The following is an 8,991-nucleotide window of genomic DNA, read 5'->3' on the forward strand; positions in this document are numbered from 1 at the left end:
TGATATATTAATTGAAAATGTACATTCACAATACCTATTCCGACGGAAATTTTAATACGCTTTAACACATTAACTCAACGGAAGTCACGTTTAATTGGAGTGCGAAAGAAAAATCAAGCATGCGTTTTGAAGTACAGTTATGCGAGTTTAAATTAGCAATTTTTCATTTTTATTTGCACTTCGTGAAGAAAATAAAAAAGAACGTGCATCGGCCGGGAATCGAACCCGGGCCGCCCGCGTGGCAGGCGAGCATTCTACCACTGAACCACCGATGCTACACTAATTGTATTACAAAGTAAAATCAAATGCATATAGTAACGCAAACTCCAGAATAGCCATAAGGCAAAGACGAGCTAGAGCAGCTGACAGGTCAAACGCACTACTTTTTCCCTTCTTCAGCGTCGACGTAACCGATTTCAGCAGGAGAGAATATATCAGTAAATATACTCTGTTAAAGAAAGCAAAAAAGAATCATTTAAAAAAAAAATTTTCTAGAGGATTAATGATAAGGATAAATTGCGCTAGATAATTAGCAAGGAGTGCACGCAATAGCAACAAAACTATTTTCAAGAGATACAGTAACAGATATAAGATTCCTCGTGCGCAGTACGATTTAAAAAATAATCAAATTCTTTGAATGAGTGTACCTTGCAAGACAAGGTTAGGAACAACTTTTGATTTCTTGATATTTCAAAAATAAACAATACTTACATCTTCAGAGACTCGTTACATCACAGTCTGCGGTTCCTTGAACTTTCCACAACACGTATTTTAACCAGATGGATAGGACCCGACAGCTCTCTTGTTTGGTCTGAACCAGGAGCAGGGCAATCCCTATTGATTTCGAACTGAAACTTGAAGAACACTGAGACCTCTCCCCCCCCCCCCCACTTAACTAGAGTCACCAGGGGAGTGCACAGAAATTTTGGGACCCTTCACAAATGACTTTTCCGGGTCCCCTCCATTAATTAAAAGATTTTCAATTACTAAAGAGCCACTTTTGATTACAAAAGAATCACTTGCATCCTATTCAGAATTAATTAAATCGAAGAGAAATTGTTAGTAATTTTTTCCCAGGAACATAGCAGTGCAACAATAAACACTACCGTTAGACCACCGATAAAATGGAAAGGCAATCATTCGGTTTACTGGCGGAAACAAGGAACATCTATTTGTTGGCAAGGATGCCAGTTTTGCCGAAATCGAAGAAGTTTTATTTCGATATGAACGAAGCACGCGCATTAAAGTTCTCCTTTTCCTCTGATCGAATCATTCAGACAGAATAATCTTAACTTGCTGTTTTCCCAATTTCCAAGGCAAACGTGTTTCGATAGTAAGGTGTTCAGTTTATAGCGAGAAAAGGAACTAACTATTGCAAAGATAATTTTCAAATGGCAAACTCTATCTATGCCTCACTAAATCTGTGATGCTGTGCAATAACCGCAAGATATTTTTTAAGATTTCACTTGGATAACGGTTCTAGTGATTATGGTGCAAAGACTAATCAAAAAATTACTTCTGATGATTCCATCAAGGCCAAGGTTTTTTGAACTCCATACGTAGAAAAGAAAATATTAACCTACAACAAAATTTATTGCAAGCAATATGTCTGGAAAATCGTAGTTTTTGCTGAACACCTTTGCTAGAGGATCGTCGCGGAGAACTTCTGAAAATAAATGAGTTATATTAAGATGCAACAGTATTAAACTCAACAATAAGAGTACCATTCTTTGAAGAAAAATAGAAAACAAAAATAGTGGATAAGGATGGGAGGAACTGGTGACTTTCATTTTGGAGAACTTGTTTAATAATCATGAGTTAAATTTCAGGAGAAACTTCGGAAAAGGCGTAACTAATGCATGATTCACACAATTGGGAAATCGAAACATTTTTGCAAGTCCAACTTATCATTTTTACAAGAATAGAGGACACATTAAAGACACTGCACGATCATCGTTAATCAATATTTAAAAAAAAGTAAAAAACATTATTGTACCTCGATTCATAAAGGTAAATTTAACAGTAACAGGCTTTTTTTAAAAATTTACTAACTAGTTTAAGACTTATTCATGTCTGATTCACAAGGAATGGTGCAATGTCTTTAATTTTTAAAATGAAATATACACTTTGTAGTTTGTGTGTGTTAGAAGCTATTGCTTCAGTAATCTAATTTCTCAATTCGTCAAGATTATATGGTAAGGGGGGGTGGCGATTACAGTATCCTTTACATACAAAGACAAATAAAAAAAATCACATGATGATAGGTCTGACGACCTAAAGGGGGGGAGACGCAATCATAAAGTGTCAAATTATATCTCCCTTTGTCGCCATTTTGAATAACCGAATAATAAATAGCAAAGAGGAAACATACGATACATGGATAAACCTCTAGCGGCAGCTAAATGAAACTTAACATCTTGCTATTTCATTCAAGGTCCATCCGAGAGCTGTTGTAGAGCAAGAGCCGGTGAGCACCAGACCTACGTCATAGTATTAAGGCCCAAAATTTTTCTGTGTAAGCACATCACAGCTATCATAGTTGGTAAATCACAGCTATCATAGTTGGTAAGAAAGGTTTGCTATTATTTAAGCTGAGTCGCGAAGGCTTTGGTAGGAAACAGGTAGCAAAAGGTGCATAAAAACTAAACATCATTCATTCCATCCCATGACAAGTGACGCGGTCATCTCCACGCGACCATCTCCGATTTGAACTAAATTTTATACAGGTGCAGACATATCTTTGAAACTAACCTACACAAATTTTCAGCTTCAAAAACCAAAATCCTGAGGATTTAGGATCAAATTAAAAGAATGACTCCAAAATTGCGGATCAGCTATGTGAAACGAATTGCCATGCGTGGACTGATTCCCCATTGGAGGCCATTTTGAAGCCCATTTTTTTTTTCCCTTTTTAAGGTATCTTAGATTATTAAGATTTGGGTCTTGGAAGCTGAAACTTTGTATAGGTTACGTTGAAAGGCATTAAGGCATTACTGCACCTCTGTGAAACGTCCTCCAAATTGGAGATGGCTGGATGGCGGCCTCCAGGTCACTTAACATGGAATGACTCTAGGGTGTTTAGTTTTCGCAGCAATTTTACGCGCACCTTTGCTACCTATTTCCTGCCAAAGCCTGCACGATTCAGCTTAAATAATATTGAAATTTTCTTACCTACTGTGATGTGTTTTACGCTGAAAACTTCTGGGCCTTTTTGCGAAGACGTACGACTGGCCCTCATGGGCTCCCTGAACTATTGCTTCAATATTCTCAAATCGGAATCCTCACGAAATCCACCAATCTTTTTAAAATCCCGCATGTGGCGGGAATTTCGATTGTTGTAAACGTTTTAAACTCTCAGTAAATAAGCTCCAACGATCTGAAAATACTTTTCCTAGTTTGTCAATGGTGGCGGATGAACGTTTGTGCTTTGTGCAATCAACTATCATCATATCACTAACAAGCGCAACTATTCCGTAGAGAAAATGAAATCGACACTTACTTTCTGGATTGCCTAATATTTTCTTCTGTTACAAAATGACTCATGAAAAGAGAAAAAAAGTCAATTAAAGAATGATCAATTAAATTATTTATTATTTCCGAATGAAACTTAAATGTTAACAATAAAAGACAAACTAAGAATGAATCCAGAAAAAATGCTTACAATTTTAGAGTTCTGTTATACAATTTAGTTTTTTCGCTGGGGACTTATAGGGGAAAAGGGGGCTCATGTGAACACGGGGCACATGTTAACATGGTATGTTTTACTAAGATCGCTTCAAGCAAAAAATCCGGAAAAATTCTCAAATAAGGACAGTGCCAGTTGTACCTCTTGGACAAACATTTAAAGCAATAAGCCATTTTATGTTTCTGTGGTGGTAACTTCTTTATTTTCGCAAGTGTGGAAATTTTTTTATCACTGTTTTCTTCACGTGATAACATTTTTAAAACTTACTGCTAATCTAAATCTAACTATTACGAACCACTGTGTGAACATTCAAGTAAATTTATGAAAATGATAAAATTTTTTTTATTAAATTAAAAACTCTTTACTTTTGCGAATTAGCTCTAAAGTAGACGATGGGACACTTATGAACACAACATCTAGGGGCATAAGTGAACAGCTCCCATAGCCGCTCTCCTTAATATTATTATTAGTGTGGGATATTGTAAGTGTTAAAAAATGTAAATATTTATAATTATTATTTTCCTATAATCAGTTTGAAAATTTGTTGCTATTAATATTAATAAACATAAATAAATAAATATTTAATATATTTTTTATTTTTTTAAATAAATATTTGATCTATAATTTAGTGTTACGTAATACTTACAGGAAATAAAAAGACACAAAATATTTTCATTCAATTAAAAACTGAAGTTCAAAATCATTTTAAAATACATTATCAAGCAATGTATGAAGCTTAAAAGTAAAAAAAAAAAAAAATCTTTGTATTATGTAGTCATATAAGTTTTTGTCTAGTCTATTCAGTGATCAGAACAGGATACGAGACTTCAGATTTTGACAGTGCGCATTTATATATTCGGGAAAAATATTTTCTTAGAGAAACAAAAACTGTACAATTGAAACTGACGCAGTAATAGGTTACAAAGCCTTCAACGTACTTGTTATTTAGGTATATGTTTCATACTGAAGAATTTACCTTTAAAATATGATGCTTCTCCTACATTTTTTACCCGTGTCCGTATGGGCTTCAGGCCTGTTCACATGTGAACAACTGCAGACGTTTTTTAAAAATTGCCATAAAGTAAAAAAAATAATTTTTTTAAAAATCCCCAAAAAATCCATGACACAAAAAAAAGTGTATTCAATCATGGAGACACTTTTGCGTTGAGTAATTGATAATATTTTTTGAAAAATAAAGAAATGAAAAAAATTGTTCACATGTGCTGCCTTTTCCCCTACATTGTTCTTTTCGTCAGAGCCTTTTTTCCTGGTGTTGAATATTTAATGACTTAGTTTGTATTAAACAGCGTCTGTTCATACCTTTCAGTCAATGGAATGACGAAGTTTCATATATTACCTGTAACAAATATCATGCTACACAGATACTAATATTTTTACACTATGCTTTTATATTAAACTTTTTCTCACTGCCTTCCGTCATCATTCGTTGGAAGTTTTTGCTAAATTCTTATTTTACGAATTCTTTTCTCTGCCTTCCGAATCGTCCTGTTGTGTTGTCCTCATTGCCAGCATTTTCTTTCTCCTTCTGAAGAAGAAAGAAATGGATAAAGGGGGGAGAGAGAGCGAAGGAAAAATCGAAACAAGAACGCATCAAGTGATAAATCACTTTGCCTAGGGGGGCGAGTGCATATCTAGTTTGAGAAATTTTGTGATCATCAAAATGTGAAGTATGGGGTTGCTTCATTCAGTCAAAAGTACTACTTCTAGTCACTGAAATTGAAAGAATAAGCAAATAAATAAATAAATAGAAAAACAACATGGAACCAAAAAATACTTTCATTTTCCCACAACAATTATTTTTAATTAATTTTTTAAAATGTCCGATTTTTCAAACGAGGCGTGGTCTTGATCACGTCACAAATGATGCAGTTTGGCGCATCTTTCAAAAGCAACGGTTTCCAACCGGTGGTTCGTGAACCCCTGGGCTTTTGCGAGAGCTTTTCAGGAGGGTTGCGAAAAAAATATTGTAATGGCGGAGTTTTAACATGCCTGTTTCTGGCGAAGTTGTAAAGTTTCATGCTCAAGCGGTTTCAAGCAAATTTTGCTCCTTTTTTATTCATTAGTCTCTCGCATATTTGATACTCTTAGCTTGAAAATATTTGCATACTTCCTGACATATTTTTCGTTTAAATAATTTAGTCTGCCATTGCAAAGAGTCCATTGACAATGATAGGAGATAGGAATAAATCCATGCTGAAAAAGCTCTGCTTATGAATACAATGTTTTCAGATGAAAAAATTTGAAAGCGTTCGTTTCCTCAGAAACTTTTGATCAGAAAGCTTAATTAAACTTGATGAAAACATTACATGGAGTATATACGAGCGTCTAAAATATTTTGATGTTTAGTTTCCTTACTATTTAAGTCAGACGAAAAGCTATCGCTCTTCTCTTGTGTTGAGTCAAAAATGCATAGAAGTGAGATCGCGCTGTTTGTTACTATAATTTTCACACTACATAGACTACAATCTACTTTGAGCTTTATTGTCGAAAAAGGGAAAGAATGGCTAGCAACCTAAAAATAACACAGGAAGTATGAAAAATTAATTACTACAGAAAATTTTCGTGGGTGAAAATTTGGCAGTGTGAGGTTTACGCAGGAAAAAAAAATCAACGGAATTTAACCATGCAACTCAATTTGCGCTATATGTAAATGAGGAATTTACGAAATTTGTTCAGAAAATTTCTCTTGTAGTGAGTAAGCTCAACAATATTTGCTTGGTTAAAAATTACCTTTTATGTAAAAATTAGAGTAAATGCGATTTTTTAAAATAGACGCTTGTATTATTTTTCAACATACGCAGTTTACTCCGCACTTATAGCCTAATTACAAGGAAATTCTTCAGCAATCAAACGATTAATGTAAGCAGTAAATCCTTATCAAACAGCTAGGCTCGTAGTCCTTTTCAAGAAGACTTAAACCTAGATCTTTCTCATTTTACTGTAAGAAAGAAAGTTTAAATTTAGTTAATCTGAGAGTTCCCTGAAAGGTATTGTAAAGATCATTCTTTAATTGACTTCTGATTTTGTGATAATAGAGATAAATGTACCCTAGGGTTAGAAAAATTTCAGCCAAACTTTTTTTTTTGAGCCTCTTTGTTCCACGAATATCCTATTTTCATATTTTTTTCAAAGTTGATTGAAGCTCAACACAAAATAATTAGTGTTTATTTTTTGGTAAATTTGTTTTGCATTCATTTTTTAGCGATCATTTTAGTTCGTAGCAGTATTTGTAATTCTATATTTTGCAATTATGTTTTCGTTCTTGTTATAAACTATGCAGCAGCATCAAACTAAAGAAAAATCTCACAAATTTTATTGTAATGTCTAGTTGTGTGCGCGCGTTATTTATTTATTTATTTATTTTTTTTGCTTGTTTCTTATTACCTCGTACACAAGGGGTTCGCCAACTTCTTTCGGAGTTTAGAAGGGGTTCGCAAGGAGGAAAAGGTTGGAAACCGCTGTTATAAAGCGTTTCCACGTTATGATAATCAAGAAGCGAATTAAATATTTCGCGCTACACTTGCTATCAACCATACCGTTGCCAATACACGTGAGTAAAGATGCGAATTAAATATTTTGATCTGTGAATGGCAACACTGAATGGCATTTCATCATTTGTGATGTCATCGGCAGAAGCGTAAACCATCAAAGCGCACCGCGATTTAAGTATTTTTTTTAATATTAAACTTAAACAAATTATTTAAATATTAGTCGGATCTTATGTTTTTAAGCATGCTTTTTCAGAAAAAAATACTTTTAAAAGTCTAGAAACGACCCGATTGTCTGAAGATGCTATTACTGAACAAAACTGAATTGTAGTCGATGAGTGCGTAAGAATGGCTAAATCCGATTTAACCAAAAGCTCAATTTAAACGAGGACAATAAATAAACGTATTTATTAGCAAGGCCGAGGAGTCGGAGGGAAAGTGACTCCGGTTCCGGCAATTTTAAAGCAATCGATTCCGACTCTTTTACTCAAAAATCACCTCGACTCCGATTTAACGGCTCCGACGTCGGCAGCTCTGGCAGAGCTGCAAACATAATGATTTACTGCGGCTCTTGGAACTTAAAGCCTTTGACTTCTGACTCCGACTCCGACTCACCCCAAACTCAGTCCAATTCCGACTCCTCAGCCCCGTTTCTTAACATGATATAGATTCCTAATGGGCATCTACTTTTGGTCACAACCTGAAAATAATGCACTTGGGTTCCCGTTCAAGTGGAACTTGGCACCACTTATTTATAACTGGTAATCAACAACATTTTGACACACAAAATTAGCAGATTATTGCAAAGACGTGTTATGCAGTAATTTGCTAATTTTGTACGTCAAAACGTTGTTGATTTTACCAGTTATACACTGCTCAAAACAATTAGGGGAACAAACAAAAAAAGTAAAGAAATCCATGCAAGACAGTCACGTATTGGTATACAATCGATAGTACACGCGTATCAATACGCAAAACAGAAAAAAATGAGTAAAGAATTTTGAAATTAAGCTTAAATTCTTTGAAAATATGAAAAAAGAAAAAAAAAAAAAAAAAAAAAACATGAAAAGATGATTTTGGGCAACAATTTGGTTACATGTAAATGATTGAAAAAGGTACTGTTCAGACATGATGCATGAGTTTCAATTACAGTTAGGAGAGCACGCTAGTCACTCCATACGATGTATTATTTCAGCTTCAAGCATGTTCTCCACCAGACGCTCTCTATGCGGTCGGCCATTATCATCCTGGAAAACGAAGGATTCTCTAATGGCTCCATCGTAAGAGATGACATAAGGTCTCAGTATCTCGTCTGCATACCTTCGGTCGGTCAAAGTGACTTTCCGAATGATGTGCAGGTCCGTACGTCCGCCTTTGCTGATTCCACCCCATACCATCCAACCAGCTCGTCTGTATTGTGAACTTTCACGAACTAATGTGGGGTTATTACAAGTTCTTCTGTCCCTCCGTAGCAGAACACACTCCAGACTGAATCAGGACTCGTCTGTAAACAGCACTTGGCTATAATCATGTTGCTCCCAATCTGAAAGTTCAGCAGCCCGTCTTTTTCGGACCGCACGCTGGTGTCAGGTCAAGGGAATACAGACCATTGGCCTACGTGCATAGAGCCCTCTCTCATGAAGCCGATAACGAATACCAACAACACAAAATATCCGTTTGAACGAGAAAAGTTTTCAATCCCGATTTAAAATTCATTACATTGCTTGAACTCCATTAGAATGAACTTCCCGTTACAAGGAACACAATTTGCGGTACCTTCGACTTCACTCTAACCGG

At 35.3% G+C, this 8,991-nt stretch overlaps 1 non-coding gene across 1 annotated transcript; it reads right to left on the reverse strand.

The window, feature by feature from the left end:
* Positions 1-204: 204 nt before the first annotated feature.
* On the reverse strand, positions 205-275 carry Trnag-gcc (transfer RNA glycine (anticodon GCC)). Its single transcript has one exon. It is a non-coding gene; the product is annotated as a tRNA-Gly (tRNA).
* Positions 276-8,991: the final 8,716 nt, after the last annotated feature.

Source organism: Uloborus diversus, chromosome 7 (genome assembly GCF_026930045.1).
Source record: "Uloborus diversus isolate 005 chromosome 7, Udiv.v.3.1, whole genome shotgun sequence".
Lineage (NCBI taxonomy): Eukaryota > Metazoa > Arthropoda > Arachnida > Araneae > Uloboridae > Uloborus > Uloborus diversus.